General features: G+C 36.8%; 1 protein-coding gene and 1 long non-coding RNA gene across 5 annotated transcripts in view; one reads left to right on the forward strand and one right to left on the reverse strand.

Moving 5' to 3' along the window:
- The window catches only part of MACROD2 (mono-ADP ribosylhydrolase 2), a 1,919,734-nt gene that overhangs the window by 1,712,491 nt on the left and 184,034 nt on the right, over window positions 1-23,209 (reverse strand). The gene's annotated exons all lie outside the window — the stretch shown is intronic.
- Window positions 12,090-21,608, forward strand: LOC144297918 (uncharacterized). Its single transcript, XR_013364855.1, has 3 exons — window positions 12,090-12,156; window positions 12,646-12,845; window positions 21,375-21,608. It is a non-coding gene; the product is annotated as an uncharacterized LOC144297918 (long non-coding RNA).

Consider the following 23,209-nt stretch of genomic DNA (forward strand, 5'->3'; position numbering starts at 1 on the left):
TAAGCTCCATACATTCTTACTTCAGGAATGTTTCTGAAGAAAAATAGACTGAAACTAGGAGCTATAGAGGCTAACAATTTCCTTGCTAGGTAGTTTCTATGCATGACATTATATCATTTATTCTTCACAACCATCCCAGAAATTAAAGTATATTCGTCCTTAGTTTTTGGTGGAGGAAAGTGAAAACCAGAGGACTTTGAGTAACTTGCATAAAGTTATACAATTAGTAAGCATTGAATCTGGGATCAGAACCTAGGTCTGTAGAACTCCAAACCCTTTGCTTTTATTATCTTTAATCCTCAGGTATTACGAAATAGACAACTTTTACATTTCAAAGAGTAAAATTAAAGAATCTACCAGCTTCATTTTGAATAACAAAGTGATATTATAAACTCATTAGCATTTACTGGTACAACTTGTACCAAAACTAAAATGTGAGAATGGGATCCTTCTCTTGTTCCCATTGCCATCACCTCTACCCCTAACAGTGTACAGATAGATACTCTTCGTCCTGAGAGTTGAAAGTTCACAGACACCATTCCATTCCACTCGTTCCTTTCAAGCTGCTCTGGCTTAGATCAGGCAAGCTCCTCATACCTCTTGCTCCAATCCCAAAGGCTGTACTATCAGGCTCTGCACATCTTACAAAGTGGACATAGTACTGCTGTAAGTATTGCTATGTTTTCTCTCAGACTAACCTATCCATTTAAAGATGGGCACAGTTGTGTTGACAAACTTAGTGAATATCAAATTCCTCCTTTAGCATAAATAATAGCTTGTAGTTATTCTGAACCACATTTACTATAAGGCTTGATGAAATTAACCATTTCCAAAAAGTTTTTTTGCAAGACAGTTTTTGCGTCTACCTGAGGTTTAGAGTACATCTTTATTTGCTTAGGGTTCATTAGTAGTTCTTCTAAGAATCATAGAACATCCATGTGCCTCCTGATGCTTCAGCATGCAAGGAGTCATGCATTATGCTCTGAGGAGAATCAGGATATCATTGGTATCATCACAACTTTTCCCTCTTTCTATATTTACTGTTAGTACTGTGGATGTTAGATCAGGCTAAGGCATGATGAATCTCCCCTGAACAAGCCATACTTACACTCTCTCCCTTGGGAAAACTCCTTTCTCTGTTTAGTGCCTAAGAAAAACCCAGCTCTCTGAGTCTAGTTTAAATATCTCACGTTTTGTGAAGCCTTTCCTAATTCCTAATTTAGTCTGTTTATCCTCTCTGATCTCTTAGGTTTCTTTACAAAGCACACCACTTCAACCCCTAGTTCTCCCGTTCTCCCTCTGCTTCTTTTTATAGGTGGTTTCAACCTTCCAGGCTGATAGATAGTAAGGAGGCAGGTAGAACAAGATGTGATTATACATCTATTACCTTCATTTACTCTGGTTCTGAGCAAACAATAGGTTTATCAGAATCAGAAACATTGTAGCACACAGTGAAATTTAAAACATTTCACTTTTAAATATAGTGAAATTCTCTTTATTCTGTTACACAGACCTCTCTCCAAATCCCTTACCCAGCCTTACCCCAAGGTGAAGCCCCACTTGAAATTAACAAAGTACTTTATTCATATGTGTTATTGCACATTGGAATATAATTATAAAAATTTGGAAGCCTCATTTCAGGTGGGTTAAGAGTGAAATTTTGCCTTTACCAAAAATCTTTACTTGGTCAAATTCCAAAATGCCTTCTTGGCTTATCTCATTCCTGTTATTAAAAAAAAAAAATGCTATTTTCCTTTGCCTCTAATTGTAAGGTTTCCTGGATTTGTGCACTCATTCCTAAAATAACTTACTTTTGGCTTCTAGGTTATTTACCCAATTTGGATACTTTCTCCCTCTTCAATACATGAGCTTTCCTCTTTGATCAATTCACAGACTCTAGCATGTCCCTTTTTATGGTGATATCTTTGTACTCAGCAGTGCATGACAAAGAGTCACTCAATGTCTGCCTATTAAATGTCCGAATAATCTAAGTATTCAGAATCTGGGGCATGTGACGCCTTATGACTATTTTCTCCATCTTTGTTTTATTTTAAAAATGATTTATATTTTTCTAGTGCCGTGCACAGTGCTGAATGCCCAGTCAGACCTGAGAAGCACAGAACTAGAAGACTGGCTAGTTTTAATTCTGTTAGTTACCTTTATAACTATATAGGAAAAATTCCCTTCTTTGTTTCTCCTATACTCTCATATGTTACCATACTCAACCGTACTTCTAATAATAGATGTGTGGTTTTTGTCCCCACACTAAGCAATTCTCTGTGACTCTAGCTGGATGTCCTACAATTCAGTTCTAGCATGTAATGGAATTAACATAGACCTCACAGGTTAAAGGCTCTATCCCATGAGATAGCCCCCCTACTCCAAATGCCAGTCACAAGTAGTAGGTCCACAGGTTACCCATAACTTCTGTCCAACTTGGCTGTAAATTGGAGGTTCACATGATGCCCCAACCCCATTCAATTATTTGTTACAACAGTCACAGAACGGAAACACTTAACTTACCTTTGCCAGTTTATTATGGGATAAAACATATGATACAGGATACAAATGAACAACAAGGTGAAGAGATACATAGTGTAAGGTCCCAGAAGGGCTCTAAGTACAGGAGCTTCTGTCCCTGTGGAGTTGGGGTGCAACACCCTCCCGGGATGTAGATGTTTTCACCAACCAAAAGCTCTCTGAATCCTGTACTTTTGGGATTTTTGTGAGGACTTTATCACATAGGCATGATCAATTATTAATTCCATTTCCAGCCCCTTTCCCCTCTCTAGAGAATGAGGAGTAGGGCTGAAAAATCTAAGCTTTTTTTTTTTTTTTTTTTAGAGATTTATTTATTTGAGAGAGAGAGAGTGAGTGAGAACATGAGGTGAGCAATAGGGAGGGGCAGAAGGAGAGGAAAGAGAAAAATTCAAGCAGACTCTGAGTTGAAAGCAGAGCCTGAGGCAGGACTCAATCTCAAGACTCTGAGATTCTGACCTTAGCTGAAACCAAGAGTTGGATGCTCACCTAGCCACCCAGGTGCTTTTGAAAATTCTAAGCATCTAATCATGGCTTGGCCTTCCTTCTGAGCACCCTCCATCCAGGAGCCCACCAAGAGTCAGCTCCTTAGAAAGAAAGACATTGCTATCACCCAGGAAATTCCAAAGATTTATGAGCTCTGTGTCAGGAACCAGGTACAAAGACTACGTATTAGAACAAAAGATGCTCCTAGTGCTCTTATCACTTAGGAAATTGCACAGGTTTTAGGAGCTCTGTGTCAGTAACTGGGGTCAAAGACTACGTGTTAGAACAAATGATTCTGCTAGCACCTAGATTTACCTGGGCTTTCATAATCCTGTGTCAGGAACCAGGGGCAGAGGCCAATATAATATGTTTCACAATATGTTTATAATAAGAAAACAAGAATAAATTATTCAAAAAATTAGCTCTTTTCCAATATATTACATTTTCGATGACACTCAAAGATTTGGGGCTGGAAAATTCCTACATCGTGTAATTGAACAATTTTTATAAACCAGCTACTTGATTGCTGGAGAATATATATTTTCTCTTTCACAGTAACTTAAGTAACTTTCCTGATCCATCATATTTAGAATATTATTCCTCAGCTCTCCACAGTGTCAGATGAGAAAACCGAAAACCAGCACTTCCATTTCTCTTTTCCTTTGACCTCCCAGCTTCTATATCGTTATTTTTTCTGTCATAGCTTATAGATTTCACATAATTTTCCACATTTATAATTAAACTATTCTTTGTAGCATTTATACTATATTACTATGTAAATGTTATTTCTCAGAAGTAAACTGAGTCCTCTCATATCTGAAAATTTTTGAAAATATTTTTATTGTGCATCCATGATTGAGTTTGTCTGGAAATAGAATTCTAGGTTCAAAATAATTGAATCTTAGAATTTTTCTGTCATTTGACTCATTGGTTTCTGAAATACCTGTTGTTGTTAAGAAGGCTTAGGTCAGATTAATTCTTTTATAGGTTATCTGATTTACGTTTGTTTTATTTTGCATTTTAGTAAAAAAAAAAATTAAGACCTCTTTTTATTTGGTGTGATACATTTTTGTGATAGTTTCTTTGTAACTGATACATCAGTTAACCCATCTAGGAGTGGGTCTCTTTGCATTCATCCTGTTTGACACTTGGTGAACCTTTTAAAATCTAAACAATTTTTTTTTAAGCTCCAGAATTTTTGGACTCTTGTTTATTTGATTAATTTATTCTTTTTAAGTTCTAACTTTCTGATGTTGATTGCCTATGTTTCTCTTTTTTGTCTTTTCTCTGCCCCCTCAACTCTATGCTTTTTGCTGTGTTCTAGGAGGCATATTTTTTATTCTACTTCATACTTCCCTCTACCTCTTTAATTTTTTTCTTCTTCAAGATTCATAGACAAGGATAGGACAGATAGGCTGCTTTACTTCTTGCCCACCTCTATCTAAAATGAAGAGGGTTGATTTCTAAGGTGCTGATCATATATACCAAGAGCCATAAGCCCTCTACATTTCTTTAGAATGAAGGTGGCATATTGGCAGCCACAATGGATGTTGTTTTTGTTTCACAATTTGAGCCAACCCCTGAAAAATGAGATATTTCCCACAAGATGAATTTGTGACTTCTCTGAAGTATCTGTAGCGTGACAACAGTTGTCTGGGACTGTTAGCATAGCTGCTCCATTGAGGTAAGCCATTTGCTCTTCAGTGTGGCATATTCCACACCTCTCCCTTTTGTTTTCCCAACACTGGGGCTGAATGTTTATTGCTATATGTTAGTGTTATATGAGGAATATCTCTCTGTCCACACCTTGATTGTATTCATTTATTCTCTTTATCATGTCAAATTTGTTCTTATTTTAAAGTCTCCATTTTTCAGTTCCCTCCACTTAGAATTGGGTTCCCCTGTCTTTGTGCACATGTTTCCTTTGAATTGTTCAGCTCTTAGCTCAGGTAGTATCTCTTCAAAGAGATTTTCTATGACTACTTCGCTAAAGCTGCTCAGAACCCCTCTCTGTCATTATACCTTATATAATTTTCTCCAAGCACCATTTATCTGTCTCTGCCACACTAGAATATAAGCTCCTACAGGGCAGAGTTTTTAGCTATCTTATTTTATACCCTATTCCTAGAACAGTACTTGGCACTTAATAAGCTCCCAAGAAATGTTTATTGGCAAAATTGCTAGCAATTTTCCTATCAAAGGAAGAAAAAAAAAATGGATAGAAACTGTGTGTAAGGAAAATAAAAGTGATCCTATTTTATTGTGGGCATGAAGAATATTGCTATTAAAGGAAACCTGTTACCTTAAGTTCCAGATTAGTCTTCTTACTCATTTTCACTCATTTTAGTTGCCTGTTAACTCCTCTACTTTACTATACCTGAGTGTACTATCATTGTTTTAGAGCTTCATCCAGGAATAAGCACCGATGGAGTGTAGAGTAGGGGTCTGAGGTATGCTTCCTTCCCGTGGTGGTCCTGTAATTCATCATTTCCAATTTCCCCCTCATCTAACTTTTGTACTGGCCAATTCTGAGCTAGAGCACTTCTGGAGCTACATAATGAACAATGGTTCCTTTGCAATAGCCATGATCCATGCAACTTTATGTACTTTCTGTCTTTCAAAAATGTGTCTATGGCAGGCAGCCTTTAATGTGGTCTCCTCTGATTCCCAGCTCTTGCTAGTCACATCCCAGTGTAGTTCTCTTCCACACCAAACCAGGGTTCATCTTTATGACCAATAGCTTCTAACAGAAGTGTTAGTATGTCACTTGAATGATCAGGTTAGAAAAGAACTTTGCTTTAATTTTGGGTACTCTCTTGCTCAGTCACTATCTCTTGGATCATTCACAAGCAAGATGCCTATCATGAGGACACTCAGGCAGCCTACAAAGAAGACCACATTATGAGAAATCAAAACCTCCAGCTAACTGCCAACAAAGAACTCTCAGACCTGTCAACAACAACGTAAATGACCTTGGAAGTATATTCAACAGCACCTTTCAAATTTTTCAATGCCCACAGCAATATCCTGAGCATGAACTACCCAACTAAGCTGCTTTTAGATTCCTTACCCTCAACTATATGAGATAGTAAAGGCTTATTATTTTAAACTGCTAAATTTGAGGGTAATTTTCCTATACCGCAAAATATAACTAACTAATAAGCATCCAAAATGTTTAGCTGAGGTCACCAACTTTCCACTATTGGTGATCTTACATACTTAATCTATTTTTAGAAAGAAGTAGTGCATAAATAATAAATATGTTATGAACAATAGAGAAACAAATCTAGAGGATTGAAGTAATGTAAATGAGGTTCAATATCAAATGCAGGCAGATCCAACTTAGATACCAGGCTTCATGGCTCCTTCCACTAATAATAAATGGGAGAGTGGTAAGATGCTTTCTCATGATGGAGATGGCTAACAATGTGTATGCTTGCAATGTCACTGTCATCATCTTAGTGATTGTTGTGTTTATGTGGACTTTTGTAGTGTTTGTCCACAGAATATGCTCAGACTAAGAAACATAATAATTGTGGGGAATGACTCAAAGTTGATCGTAATATTTGAAGTCATTTCCTTAATCTGTTTTATTCAGCCTTGTTAAGTTTGTTTGAAGGTGCAGTTTTAAATATACCTTTGCGGAATATAATTAGAAATTATTGGCATATAACATCTTCATATAAAAATTCCTTTTCATAATATATTAAATAAATATAATTCAAAAAGAAATTCATATTTCTTTAGATAGAAGATTTTTAAAATGCATTTTCTTTAGTGTTACTTAGTTACATAGGAAACAACAGCCTTTATATTCTGTGTCAGTTTAAATAGCACTTACTAACCAAATGGCCGTTCTTTATTCCTATTATTACTCTTAGTTAATGTCTGAAGTTTTTCTAGAGGCAAGATCTTGTAAATAATGACTGAAAGATTATCCTTTGTGGGTTCTTTGTTCTGCTTATGGTCTTCTTTTCTATGGTCTCAAAGATCTTATAGTAGGCGGCACACAAACTTTACATTTTGTACTACTGCACCATCTAAAATAGTTTTGCTCTGATTCAGTCCTCTGAATTCATTCCAACAGCCAAAACTGTGGAAGGAAATATGTTAAAAATCTTGACTCAGTATCATCTGTAGAATTTGGATTTCCTATAAACAACCTGAGAAGGTGATTTGGTGCACATTGTTTATTGAGGGAGGTCTGTCAGAAGAAGGGGATGGAGGGAAGCAGCACAAAGCAAAGAAGGAGCTAAGCAAGCTAAAGTTCTTAATTAAGTATATAGTTCGGCTTAAGCATGATACTGTGGGTATCTGTGAATTGTACCAGAGTTGGTTCTACACTGAGGCAAGGGGCTGGCATTTCATGCTCCTATAGTGAGTCATTGGTTGTAGTGTATTTCTCCAAAGAAGGGGACAGCTGAAAGACATTAACAACTAATATTATACTAGGTGGATAATGGGTACACTGATCAGTGAAGGGCATTTCATCAGGCACCAGCAGTGTGTACTACAGGTTATGTCTCAGAATTTTTGTTCCTAATTCATTGTTCAACAAGAATATAGGCACCTATTATATGTTAGGCACTGTGCTGGATGTGTGATAATGAAAGATTTGGTGTTTTCACTCAGAGAAAACAAACTAGCAAAAAAAATTATGGTAGGATGAGTTCAAATAAGGGGCACAGAGAAGGATTAAAATATAGCTGTTATTCTAGTGTTAGAAATGGAAATGTATGAAAAATCTTGTCAGGCAGAGGGTGTGGCCTTTCCAAATACAGGGCAAGGCAGTAATGGGGATGGCAGGGCAGGCAGTAAAGGATGTATCAAAGGTTCTGTATTTGTACATAAGGTGAAGAAACATACAGAAGTAAATTATTTTGGCCACAATTTTTTTTAGACTGAAAAAAAATACAGGTCTTTGACTGCAAGCAACAGAACCCAACTCTGCTTATAGACACAGAAGAAACATATTGGAAGACTAAGTGGGTGCTCACAGACACCATACTTGAAGGAAAATTTGAGGAATCAGCTTAGGAAAGAGCAGAGACCAGGCTTCTGTGCATATTAAGGTATCACGCTCTAATGAACAGCCTCAACAGAATTATGCCATCAGAATGCCTCAGCCTGAACTTCATGTGGTCTTTTGTCATTCTGCTCAGAAATTATATTTTAAGAAGAGTACACCTTGTCACATTTTTATCTTAATACTCCTTAGCAAAAATGGGTGTACCAAGACAGTATAATAAATTTCAAAGGAAAATCAAGGTATTATTAGAAGTGGGGTGATGCTGGGCAATCAAAAACACAAATGTCCTGTTTTGGCCAGAGGGCCAGTGCAAGCAGGAATGCCAAAGGTTTGACTGGGGCAAAAGGATCCACCTTGCAGTGACAGGAAGGCAAGAGGAGGTGGTATTTGCATTATTTTTAGAAAAAGTAGATTGGAAGATACACTTTGATCCAAATTTTTAAGTGTTATGTCCGGGTCATGACTGATCTTCTTAGGCCATCATACCCTTTTGAAAAAAGCATTTCATATGGAAAATTTTTGATTACTGTTGGGGAATTACAGAGGGGTGGGCAATTATCTGATTTGTAAAATTGTCTTATATCCATAGAATTTGCTATCTTATTACCTTTTCAAAAATATCAAATTGTCCTTAGTATGTACAATTCAGTTCTCCAGATTCCCAGATTATTGTAGCAATAAAATAAGAACAATAATGGAAGTGATAATAATGCCAACTTTTTTGCTAGAGTTATTAGAATTTGATGAAAGAAAAATATAATAATAAGTATAGCTGAAAGTATGACTTTATAAAGTGATATGATTTAAAGCCAGAGATAGCATTGCTGTTTTAAGGGTTTTTTAGTTTCTCATGGACTTCTAATTGGTTGTCAGTAAATAATATAATTAAAATGAGTATTTATTACTTAATTGAAAAACAACCTTTTTATAATCGTTTGATAATATTTTACATAGATTTTGAAAGCTACACATACTTTTATCACTGGCACTTCTAGATTCATGAAATTAAGTGACAGATGAATTCAAATGTGTTTGAAGATCTATGTACTATCAGATCACAACAAAACTTCATAACTGCCATGCACTGAAAAATGGTTTCAGGGACTAAACCATCTGTCTTACTGCACTGTGTAGCATGCTTTTCCTCTGCTAATTGCATATCTCCTTTTTCTCTTAACAAAACATTTGCAAAGGATACCTCAAAAAAGAGTTGAAACTGAGCTGCTACAGCTAGACAACTTTCTGTATTCTCAATTATATAATGAAGTGTTTGTATTTTTACCTGTAAAAGATTTAATTTTAATCTTACATCACAGTCTTTGTTTTATGTAACCTTATGTTTCAAAGGGTATGTCTGGGTGTGATTTAACTGAATCAGTACACTTTTTCAGACTGCAGGATATTTTTCTTAAGTAAGAAATGATTATATTAAGGATACAATAAAGTAAATGATAATATTTCTACACATGCGAGAAATACCTAAAGTTAAAATGGCTAATACCTATTAAAGATTAAACAAAAGGGACAAATTCATAAATAAATAAATAAGACCAAATAAAAGGGACCAAAGTAGCATTTGCTAATCTAAATGCTAAAAATGACAGCTTCTGAAGCCAGTGGAAATTTTTTTTAAGGTAGGTGAAAAACAGACTGAGGAAAAATGTTTTCAAATTTCTTTGCTATATTTTTCTATACATTGACGTAATGGATAGTAGAAAAGAAAGAGACCATTAAAATGTAAAGTTTACTAAATTTAGGCAAATACTACTAGGAATAGTCTGGAATGGTTAAAAGCCAATGAAATTTAAGGAAGCTGTATTTCCTTAACACCATCTTTCTTAGACTTCTGTCATTAACTTATTCTCTTGAGGATCTTATCTGTGCAAATGTGCACTACCATTTATTTCCTTTTTTAAATTGAGCTTTACCTTTAATCTACCTACTTTGGGTTGCCTGTGTGGATCAGTCGTTTGTGCGTCTGCCTTTGGCTCAGGTTGTGATCTCAGGGTCCTGGGATCGAGCCCTGCATGGGCCTCCCTGCTTAGCATGGAGTCTGCTTCCCCTTGTCCCTTGCCCATAATCTCTCATAAAAAAATAAAATTAAAAAAATCCACTTACTTTAAAAAATCCTTAATCTTGTTCTAAGCATAGAATCTGTAAATAATAATTTAAATTGAAAAATTGTCTACCACTTAAAATTATTGCGTATGTCCCATTATGGACACATTGCCTTGAGAAAGTTATGATAAATATATCAGAAGAGAGCCATTCATCTAAGATGAGAGATAAGAAATGAAGGAAGAAATCTAAAGAGCTAAATACAGAACTGCATAATTACCAGAAGCAGTAGAAAATTACACTAAATCTATACTGAGTTTATCCAAATCTGGTCTCTCCAATCATATTGTGAGTGGGTGATGTGAACCTATTTGGAGACTTTCCTATCTTTTCCCCCACCCCATCCACCCTTCCATAATTATCTTGGCTATCTGGGATCAGAAAAATTGTGGAATGGGCTTCAGTTGCCCTCATTTCATCTAGAAGGCTTACTGCAGATGTTCTGTTTTTCTGTTCTCCATATTACCAGCTCCTCAGAAAGCGGCACTTATGTTAAAACCTACTGATTTTTCCCACTTATTCTGTGTACTTCTATTCAAATATTCATATACTATATATATTATTTACTTTAAAAATATTTGCTTTATTTATTCAAGAGAGACACACAGAGAGAGAGAGAGAGAGTGAGAGAGAGAGAGAGAGAGAGAGAGAGAGGCAGAGACATAGGCAGAGGGAGAAGCAGGCTCCATGCAGGGAGCCTGATGTGGTACTTGATCCAGGGACTCCAGGATCACACCCTGAGCCAAAGGCAGAGGCTTAACTGCTGGGTTTCACGTGTGGTTAAGGCCGTGATCTTTAGGGACAAACCAGACGGCCACCCTGACCAGGTGTGGCCTAAACTGAGGGCCCTCTACAAGACTGGGCCACCCCCGGACCCCCATCGATATCGGCCAGGTGACTGGGTGTACATGCGGAGATACCAACACCAGACACTTTAGCCTCGCTGGAAGGGACCCTACATCGTGATTCTGACCACTCCCACCCCTCTCAAGGTCAACGGGATTACTCCCTGGGTCCACTACAACCACGTCCGGCCAGCTGATCCACATGCTGTTCTCAAGGACTTTGTTCCAGAATGGAAAAGCCAACCAGACAAGGACAATCCCCTAAAGCTAAGACTGCGCCGTTCTCACTTATTTCCTACCTCCAAGACTCCCTAGTCTGAGGTTGTCCTTCAAAATAGAAGGGGATTAGACTTAGTCTTCTTACAATAAAGGGGGGCATTATGTGATGCCTTAAACTAGGATGTTGCTTCTTCACTGGGATGTAAACGGGAGCAAGAACAGCAACAAGGTTGGTTCGAATCCTGATTTAATCATTCCCCCTGGCTCACTCTGAGAGCAACCTGGACCCATGATTGGGTCCTTCCTTAGGTTCCTCTGAGAGGGGGAAATGTGGAGGCCGAGAAAATTAAGGCCATTCCACTTTAAGTTCAGTGTTAGCACAAGTACAGTCATTCCAGGCCCCTGTGAATAAGAGCTGAAATTTACATTACCTCAGTTACAGGGAAAAAAAACAGCTTACAGCTTAACGCCCTAGAAAGCCCCATATCAGAATGAGAACAGAGCTCAATGCCCTTGAAAGTCCCGTATCAGAATGTAAACAGAACTTGAGAAATTCTTCCACCCCTTCTGGAGGTCCCCTAGACCAGCCCATAAAACTAAGCTGAAACCCACCTCGTGGTCCAAGTCCCTGCTCCACTGTGTCAGGTATACTTGGACCCAAACTTGAGCTTGTAAATAAACCCTCGTGTGTTTGCAAAACAAAACAAAACAAAACAAAAACAAAACAAAACAAAAAACTCCTATGACTTCTTCCATGACAAAATTTCTTTTATTGGTTTGTCACTTTCCCTTTCTTCTTCCCTCCTGTCAGTTATGTGACCCTTGAACCCATTCCTTTGATTCTGTTCTTTCTCCTTCATTCCAACTGATGAGGATTTCTACTTTAGTGTGTATCAGCACTTGATATTCACCAAGTCCAAAGTAAGTCAGCATATTGTCTACCTTTCTCTTCTACTTCCCTCTATCACCACCATTCTTCCAAATTATTTAGGAGATATTTTTAATTCAATTCAACAAATATTGAAAATCTCTTCCTGCTGTGTAATCCACTCAATTAATTAAGAGTGTTCCTAATTTTGATTAGCAAGTAAGAATTGCTTATATAATGGATATAATGGGAAGGTTTTTTTAAGGATTTATTTATTTATTCATGAGAGACACAGAGAGAGAGAGAGAGAGAGAAGCAGAGACATAGGCAGAGGGAGAAGCAGGCTCTTCACAGGGAGCCCAATGTGGGACTTGATCCCACATCCCGGGATCACGACCTGAGCCAAGGCAGACACCCAACTGCTGAGCCACCCAGGTGTTCCTATAATGGGAATTTTTAATTTGACAACTATGACCATGTTATTGTTAGCCTATCAAGAATAAGGAATTGTCTCTAACATCTAACACTTACCATCATTGCAGGGTCTAAAAACCTGATAAATATGATAACTACCTCTTCAGCCAAGTTATTGATTTAAAAAAAAAAAAGCTCTTGTAAGAATGCCAACAAGTAGACAGTAGGAAGAGAAAGCTGAATACAACTCAACAAACACACGTTAAACAACAAACGTAATAGACAACAGAAGATTTGAGAACTACAAGAAGAAACAAGGTCCATTTAGGTAAGATGGCAAAACCAAACTGATTATGAAAAGGCTGTTTTTTTAGCATTTAGGTAAGTTCCTGGTACAAGATTGATGCTTAATCTTGAATGTACGTATATATCAAGATAGGTTGATAATCAGTCTTAAAACTTTAAGTAACATCAGAATCACCCAAAGGACTAATTAGAAGACAAACTAATAAGCCTTACCTCTAGAAATTCTGATTCACTAGACTGGAAGTGAAGAATAGTAATGTGCTTTCCTAACAAGCTACTAATTAAGAACTAGTACTCTAGACGAGGATTTCTCAACAGCAGTACTGTTGACATTGAACACTGACATTATGGGCTGAATAGTTCTTTGTTGTGGAGAGTTACAATATCCCTGGTCTCTATCCACTGGGTGCCAGTAGTGCATACACCCTGTCACAAGACATTGCCAAATGTTCTCTATGGAAACAAAATAGCTTCTGGTAGAGAACCAGTGCTCTGTATCAACAAGATTACCTTTTTGGGTAGTCTGTTAAACTAAAAGACCTCATTACTTCTATAGACACTGTGATCTAGATGCTAACAGAACATTATATAACATCTCACAAGTTATCCTAGTTGGATAAAACAGAAAAATGCTGGCTGAATAATATAAAAGTTAAAAGCCTTTGTATTTATTTAACTATTGGATCCAAGGGCTTTAATTAATAGCCTTTAACACAGAGACAGGCCTCTCAAACCTATATTATTTTGAGATACCTTTTCCTAGACTGGGATGTCAAAGAGGCTGCATTTCTTACAATATCAATCAAATGGTGGTAGCTACCTAGAGTGTCACTTTAAGAAGGATTCCAGAAATGTTTATAGACAAAGCAGGAAAGAATACTGAGCTCACTTGACAATATGAACCCTGGAAAAGGAAATAATGCCATGGCCTAGACTGCTGTTCATCAGTGTCCCAATCTGTATTCCTGTTCCAGATATTTGATCATATCTAATTTTTGTGTGAGTTTTTTAAACTACCCTCCCATTTTTTTTTTTTTTTTAACTCTGGAGTATAAACCCAGTTAGTTATATAGCATTTCTTCTCTCTACAACATTTTCTATAATTTCCACTTCTTGAAGAAATTCTTTTAATTCAGAATTATGTAGTATACGAGGTCCTATTGTCATTTTTCATATCTTTTGAGAGTCTACAATTTTTTAAGAAAAATAAAATTTTTACTATATGTGCTGCCTTTATTTAAAGAGAGTTCTAATATATCCAGGTACTTGGGAACCTCAAACTCCTTTAGACCTAAGTCTGTTCCATGATCTCCTTGAGAACGAAAAAATCTATTCCTCTCTATAATTAGGTAGTCTGTAGAATACTTATATTATTAAAACACTTCTATGCTTCTCTCATTTTATTCCTATTTACATGTCCTCCGCCATTCCTTGACCCTAATATTTTAGGTTCCACCACTCTCTAACTAGTATGTTTCTTTTGAACAATGAAGAAAATAAGCAAAAGAAAGTTATAAAAGAGACATAATTAGAAAGATTTATTCAGTAATTATGTTGTCTTCAATGTGCCAAAGACTGCAATTATTTTTAATGAAAAATTCTCAAAGAACAAAAATAACCAAAGTAAAGGAAAATAAGTTATAAAAGTCTCTTTTCCATTCTAATAAAATTTCCAAATTCCTACATTTCAAAAACAGTATACAAAATTGGATGTGGTCAGATCTTAAACAACCAGTTTCAACACAAATCAATCTAGGTAATAAACCAACCTCAAAGATGAGTCACTGAATTTGGATTACAAAGTATTTTAAATACAATCCCTTTGGGTGGGGAAAAGGAAATAATTTATTCAACACTGCCAAATCATTGTACTTATATTAATTTATCATTGCTTTTAATATGCAGCTAAAATGTAAAAAAAGCTTATCCAATAATTAGTACTAATATAATTAACAGAAAAATTACTACTGGAGATCAAAGATTCCCATTTATATAATTTTGGAAATTTCAAATTATTTGGAAGTATCGGTATTATAGTCAAATCTGTTGATAAACTTTTTTTTAAGATCAGCTTTATTAAATCACAAATTATTAACAAAACATATATATGTATATTTGTTATATGCAACATGCATATATAGCCATCCTACTTTTAGATTTTGATATTCATTCCTAACATACTGATTTTCTAATGACAACATGGGCATTATTATTAGTATAATAAACATTATTTATATCTGATTAAACAACACTATCATTTAGCATGCAACTAAATAGTAAATACAACAATTAAAAAAAAATACTTCTGACATCGATGAATGCTGTTTACTTTCCATCAGAACACTCTTTTTATCTACCAGGAAACCTCATAGAAGTTCTGTTTTGAGTTATAGAATGAAGATGAAAAGTCTGGGGATAAGAAACCATCTTCAGTGAGCCATACAGAACCTCTAAGAACAAGGAAGGTTAGATAGCTAGTTTCTTAAATTTGGTTATGAAAGAAAAGACAAAAATACAACAAATATAATATTTAAAACAATATTTAAATGCAATATTTAAAAATATGCAAGGTCATATACCTAATTACATTCTCAATTCAATTCTCAATTTCTACTTTGCAAAGAGAAAATCTTTAAAACAATATTTAAGAAGCTGACTGTAAAAAAAAAAAAAAGAAGCTGATTGTATGGTTTATGGATTATCCTAGACTTTTTTCCAAATATTAATTAGTCAATTCATTGAAAGAGAAAAGTAAAACACAAATTATTTTTCTAGCTCCTTGAAATTCTTGCAGAAAGCTAACACATATAATAGAATAAATTCTACACTGATTAAAAATTAAACAAAAAATCCACAGAAAAAAGATAATTTAACAATTATTTTGGAAATGGAAGGCTTTTCTAAAAGGAAGCAATCACAAAGGAGGAAATGTTTAAAAACCAAAAACAGGGAAGCCAGGTGGCTCAGCGGGTTAGTACTGCCTTCAGCCCAGGGCGCATCCTGGAGACCCGGGATCGAGTCCCACATCATGCTCCCTGCATGGAGCATGCTTCTCCCTCTGCCTGTGTCTCTGCCTCTCTCTCTCTCTCTCTCTCTCTCTCTCTGTCTCTCTCAGGAATAAATAAATAAAATCTTTTAAAAATAAAAATAAATAAAAACCAAAAACATATGTCAGCTACACCTCAGTAACCCGCACACCATGCACATCCACATATAAACACCCTTTATACATAAAAGGAAATACTCAAAACTAAAAGGCCAATGGCTGGAAAAAATACTTTCAGCAAATATAACAAAGGTTAGTATCTTAGTTAAGGAACTTAACGAACTGCAGACATAAGAATATGCCTAGAACTTTAAGAGAAAAACAGGCAAAGAAGCATGAATAAGTAATTCACAAAAGAGGAAATGAAATTACCAAAAAAAAAAAAAAAAAACCAGGAATTTAAAACGAAGTGGGAAAAATACATATTTGGCTATCAAATTAGCAAAGATATTAAAATATAACATGAAAAGATGACAACAATTTACTGAACTAAGCACTCATAAATTATTACAGAAATGTAATCAACCATGAGGAAAGGTATTAAGGTAATGTGTATCAACAGCCTTAAATTTTTTTAAACTTTGTTCCAGTAATTCTGTTTTTAGGAAACTACTCTAGGGCAAAGACCCTTTAAAATGTGGGAAATGCCTCCTTAATTATGTTTGCTTTTGTGATATTTATAATACTAAACTTATGAGAAACTACTGAATAGGGCAGCCTTCGGCCCAGGGTGTGATCCTAGAGACCTGGGATCAAGTCCCACGTCGGGCTCCTTGCATGGAGCCTACTTCTCCCTCTGCCTGTGTCTCTGCCTCTCTCTCTCTCTGTGTCTCATGACTAAATAAATAAAATCTTTAAAAAAAAATAAAAATAAATAATTTTTTTCTAAAAAGAAACTACCGAATAGATAGTTAAAATGGATGGATAGATACAAAGAAATGACTAAGTAAGCAACAGCAAATCCTGTTACTATAAATTAATACATGTAAAATAAATAGTCTGATATATAATTAGCACTATAAAATATATGCAGTCATTCAAAATTAAGAATATGGAAAAAACTTACACTTGAAAGCCAGGTGAAAAAGTAAAACACTGACATGACGTATATCAACCAATCAGCAAAGAGAACTACACCAAAATGTCAATGAGGAAAACAAAAAAACAAGATTTTGCTAAGGAATTGGATAGCATAAATCAAGAGTTTACTGTGCATTTAAGCTATGCAAGCTATCTACTCCGGTATAAAATTAGAAGTTGGTTTCACTGACTCACGCCAATTGTTAGTTCTCAGGAGCTAGTAATTGTTAACTATGCAACTGTCTAAACTGAAAGCTTTTCTTCCTGAAACATTATTTCAGATTCCATCTTCTTAAAAGACTATTACAGTGCTCCCACTTGGCTGCCCTCCAAGTTTTCTAGCAAAACTGTAAGTGCAGAACCCTTGTCACTGGTGCACATACGGCACAGATAATGTCTATTTTAGTTACATTTGCAATATTAACAGACTGGAATCAAAAGTTCCTGAGAGAGGCATCTATTTTATGGAAAAAGCTATTTGTATTCTATTTATGGTAACTAATTTTCTTTCTTTTTTTAAAAAAAAATATTTATTTATTCATGGGAGACAGAGAGAGAAAGAGGGGGGGGGGCAGGCAGAGACACAGGCAGAGGGAGAAGCAGGCTCCAAGCAGGAAGCCTGACATGGGACTGGATCCTGTGACTCCAGGGTCACACCCTGGGCTGAAAGCGGTGCTAAACCGCTGAGCCAACCAGGGTGCCCAAGGTAACTAATTTTCAAAGTTACTTTCTGCCTGAACATAAGTTTCAGTAACAACCAAAGGTGAAACATTGTTATGTTCTTTTACTAAAGAAGAAGAGAGAGAAAGCAAGAAAGCAAAAGAAAAGAAAGAAGCCCAACTTGCATTATAATGACACAAAAGAAACCCCTTATTTAGCTTCAAGGTGTATAAATAAAAACGGTTATATTTGAGGTGAGTAGTTCCTGTCACTGCAGAAAAATCCTCCTTAAGGTCATTTACAAAGGTAATATATAAAGGCGCTTTGGCTTCATGAATTCTCACAGATAAGCATGTTTAAGGAAAGAGGGAGAGAGAGAGAGGAGAAGTAGAGAAAAAAGAGAGAGTAAGAGAGAAAAGTTGATTAATTCTTGTCTCTTGCCAAACCAGAAATAGAAATAACATACACACCACCAGCAGACTATATAATACATATGGACAAATATTGACATTAACATAGAGTAGGAATAACCAGAGTTTTAAATTTTTAAAGTGTTAAGAACAAGATTCTAACTGAATTATAAGAAACTCAGTGGTTGATACAGAAATAATGGATAGGCTCCTAACTTTTATGATTGGCCCATCAAATCTAGTATCTGGCTTCAGAGGCTCCTAGATTCAAATTAGAAGCAATGTTCTGTCATGTAATCCACCCTGTATCGTTCCTCTTTGGTTGCTTCTGTAGGATTTGTATCTAAAGGGGACAGATCAATAAACTCATTCAGTATCAGGTTATCATCAGAGGTCTCCTCTTTAATAACTAACTCCCAGAGTACACTCCTTCCCCACCACACACACATCTACATCCAGCTCCCAAAAAAATGGTTATAAAGTAGGCATAATATTGGACCGGTGGCCAGAGATCACCACTCACAATCCTCCATCCTGGACGTTTACAAAAGGAAAAAAGAATTAAGCTCATTTTTCCTGTCTTTTTTGTAATGTAAATTCTACACATTTGACTAACATCTAGGATCAGCTTTCATGAATATAAGCTACACACAAGCACACTAATTTTAATGTTGTATACAAGACGTTTTTAAAAGGCTGACTAGCTTTATCCTCATCTACTCACCTGGTATGAGTAACAAACATACCAGTTTCTTTCACTTTAATGTCAGTCGTCCCTGAGGACCATATAGCAAACTGGTAAGAAAATTTTCAGTTGAAAGTGGCATTTAAAAATTCACTTGCAAGAAATTAGTAATACCTTTTAGAAGACTAAAAATATTTTCAGTTAGTCAGCAACATCTTTGCTCTATCAATTAACCACAGCATATTTTTGCTCCCAAGTCAACTGTTTTCATTATCCAGACTACCTTTCCCACTTTGATGCTCCTGTCAGTTATGCTTAAAAATGTAAAGAATGCATCATAATGCTAGCCAACAGAAAACAGAACAAAGAAGGTAAATCTCCAATAAGAATAATGATATTAAGTGGTTCAAACACCAAACCAAAGTTTAACTGTTTAGTGCACTTGTCATTATCATTCCCTTTCATAAATATGTATGGCCCAGAGTTAGCTACACATGCTAGCAAGCAGGGCCCTCAAAATGTTCATTATTCCATGGCAGACTAATATGTGTTGGGTGTGAAGCATATACTATCTTATCTGGCTACAGGAACTACCATGCACACACACGATTACAATGAGAGTAGTTAACGATCAAGCAGGAGGAGGGCACAACTATCCCAAATTGGGACATTTCTGAGAAACCAAGGACTTTGGGAACAGGAAAGTCAAGTCAGAATCTTCAGTCTTTCTAAAGGATTTAGTCTTTCTAAAGTGACAAAGCTTTATTGTGTACATCTTAAGAGCTGTCAGCAACCATATCTTCTGAATGTAGGCCATTCTTCAGAGAAAGAGACACTAAAAAGAGGTGAAGAAACCAAAATAAAAGATAGCAAGGGTACCAACTGCATACAACCTTCTACTTGCAGTTATTCCCAAAGTCCAGCTGTATCTCTGCCCTCAGCATGCCTCAGTCACACTGCAATGTTCATTAGGATACTTCTATGCTCTCCCTGAAGCTATTTATTCTGGCTGTATAAATACCCATTGTTTCATTGGCTCATTCCCTCAATGGCTGACAGTGTAATGAAGAAGACTTTCCATCAGAAAGTTATGTCAATATGATGTGATAAGTACATCATAACACAGATTTGCATACCACAAATCTATCTGGGGCAACATTGGGAGTGGGGAGGATAGTAAGAGGTGTGGAAGCCAGAATGTGCCTAGCATCCTGAAGCACAGGAAGAGTTGGCTTGGGAAGATAGGAGGAGGAGCCATCCAAGAACCTAGCAGAGAATGGCCAACACAAAAGCAAGGGAAAATAAGGCAAAAAGAAATGTTTCTTGGGCAGATGGCTGTGGAGTTGGCTGTGTTATCCTTCCATTTTTAACAATTTTTTATAGCTTTTCTTCTTTTATATCTCTTTTTCCAACTAGTTTCCTCGCTTCATACTTCCCTACTAGTCCAAATAAAGCTCATCTTAAAATGCATATTTCCCATTAATAGGCAAATCCTTCATTTTAAAAGCCTGAATTAAAAAGCTCCTTTTAAAATGAACTCGAGTTAAATTTAGGCGTAGGTCCACAAAGTAGGGAAAAAAAAATCTGTGTCTATTACATTTCTCTTTCATTGCAGACTGGATATGTTTTCATTCACTTTTGTGCTCTCATTACACAAGGGTTGATAAACAAGTTGGTAATATTCTCTCACCTGAACTGTAGATCTAATAATCCCAGATAAAGACTGTCTCAACTTGCTGATATGTTTGTACTGCTTGATTATGTAATACTAATGGCCTTTTTTAAAAAGAAAATCATGTAATACTCTCTAAGCATCAAACCAAGCTTTCTTTTCCACTACTAAACAATCCTACCCTTGATCTGCTTTGAAATCATTTTAGGCTCAGCCAACAGTTTTATTGCTCAGCCCAGTCCTCCTCTGGTTCCCAACTTTGCATCAGGCATTCTCATCTCAGACCCAGCTGACTAAGGTTGTTATTTGCCCTCTCCTTCAGTGGAGTTGGTGCTATACTACTTCTGCTTCCCATCTTGTTGCCAGCCACAAATTGAGCTTTCTGCTGTAATCTACATTGCCTTTAACCCCTTGACACAATATTTTAGGTATTTATCACAGCAGTTAGTGACAGCAACTACCATCTAGCCCACATAATGACCTCTGGATGATGACTGGTAGAGTCATCCTTCTTCACTTCACTCAGTCAACTATTTGAACTCTCCTGAGAGTTTTCAAGTCAAGCTTAAGTAGGAATAAATCTCAACCTGGACAGAACAATAATATAAACAAAAGTGTCAATGAGTTCCAACTTTCAGGAGCAGCCACACCCCCCATTCCCAGGCAAATTATGATATGGAATAAGATGAGTAAACAGGTATCCATCCCCCAACAAGGGCAGAGCTTGGAATCAAGTCTCTACAGTAGACTGACCTGGGGCTCAGTCCCCCTTTCATATCACTGAAGTCTCTCATTATGCTCTTTAAGGAAGACCAGCCCTCTTTCTCTTGGACCTTCCTCTGATAATAAATCTCTAGATCTTAAATTTCTACCTGTAATTTATCTTTCTTCCCAATATATTTCCCTATTATTGGACTGAGGTTCTGATTTGTTTTCTGTGCTGTTTATTCTCCATTTTACCCCTACTAAGATCCGTATTTTCCCTATATGTGTTCCAGAAGGCTGACCCCCCTAAGGATTACATCATACAGGTTCCTCTCCTGTCTGGATTCCAGTTGAGCCAATGAGTGGTACAGCAGATTAGAAGATGAGAAGAGAAAAAGGTGAAGATATTTCTTCTCTATTCCTCCTTGCTTCAGTGTTCCATCCCTGGCTGCATTCCTCCACAATTACAACTCTAGCTTCTCCTCCGTAACTCAATTTCTTACTTGGCTCTGTTAACGCTATTTCCTCTGCTTGATCACTAAGTCCTAGGGATGGTAACACCTTCCTGCTGATGCTGATCAAAAGGAACAGTTAGCCATTGCTTGTACCCTTAATCCTGCCCATATCTTAATAACTAGCCCCTTCCTTAAAGTCTCTTCATTTAAACCATTTCAGGTAAATGGTGTTTCCTTCTAGGACCCTGACAATGTAATCCTGGTAGTAGACATCTGAAGTTTTCATGGGTCTGAATCACACCCCACCCTCTAGACTGCTTAATAAAAGCAGCCTAACTTTCATTCCAGGTGTCTACTCTCACCCCACAGAGCCCACATGTTTTGGGATATAACTTACTCCATCCCTGACTCAGGATGAAGCATGAGGCTCAGACCTATGCTTACCAATATAACCCTAGCTCACTACCAATAAATGGCTAGGGACAGACACATGACTTAAGTCCAACTGGACTAAAGTCTGGAGCTTCCATATGAGCTAGCCAAGAAAGACAGGCTGTCTTCCACCAGATAGGATTGTACTGAGGATATGGTGTTTAAAATACTTCAAATGAAAGGTGCCAAGAGAACACTATAAAGATGAGGATGACTGGGAAAGCCAGGACACAGAGAACTACAAAGAAGTCAGGTCCTCAGTGACATCATTTGAGCAGGTGGATCAAGTTTGCTTGGCAATAACTCCATATGGATTTTTCAGTTAGATGAATCAACAAGGATCATTTTTGTTTCAGCAACTCTGAGCTGGGTATTCAACCACTTGTAGAAGGAAGAATCCAAAAGGATGCAGCACCATCCTAAGCCCCCAGTCTAGTTATTTTCAATTCTATCTCAATTCCCCTGAAGGATAGGGACTTGCTATACAGAGAGATGCCCCAGAGGTCAGCCAGCAGCTCATCCATATTTCCAAGGGCCTCCTATGAGGAGACTCCTTTGCCTGCATTTTCCAACTCTTAGACACTCCACTATACCACATCAGACCCCAAAGCTACACATCTGCATGAATCACAAATGAAGATGTTTGAGGTCCCTAGACAGCATGCCTAGCTGGACCTGTCCTGACATCCCTTACATGGCAGTATCAGTGTCTCTTCCCACATCTGTCCTACTTATTAAAAATAAATAATTCCTGCTAATATATCCTAAGATAAACAATCATGTGTTTCCTGAGCTATTACTTCCCTGTCCTCCACACTTACTAACCATTTCTCTTGGATGCTATTGCTTATCAGATCCCAAACATACTTTCAACCTGCTACTCATCTAACCCTCTTTAAGAGAGGAGCCAAAGTATTTACTGCCTCATTTTTTGCACATATCTCACATCAGACTGACGTGTATCGGGCATACTTCTTTCCTATACCTATGCCTCCAAAAACTCCAGAGTTTACCATAGGTTTGTCACTCTCACCAACCTGTCTTGCCAATGCCCCAGCAAGATATTCTGCTGTATGTTTTTCCAAATCTATGAAGATATATTCACAAGTTTATTCATTTCATCAAAATATTTTTTAAAGATTTAATTTATTTATTTATGAGAGAGAGAAAGGCAGAGGCACAGGCACAGGCAGAGGGAGAAGCAGGCTCCATGCAGAGAGCCCGACATGGGACTCGATCCC

Source organism: Canis aureus, chromosome 26 (genome assembly GCF_053574225.1).
Source record: "Canis aureus isolate CA01 chromosome 26, VMU_Caureus_v.1.0, whole genome shotgun sequence".
NCBI classification, from domain to species: Eukaryota; Metazoa; Chordata; class Mammalia; order Carnivora; family Canidae; genus Canis; species Canis aureus.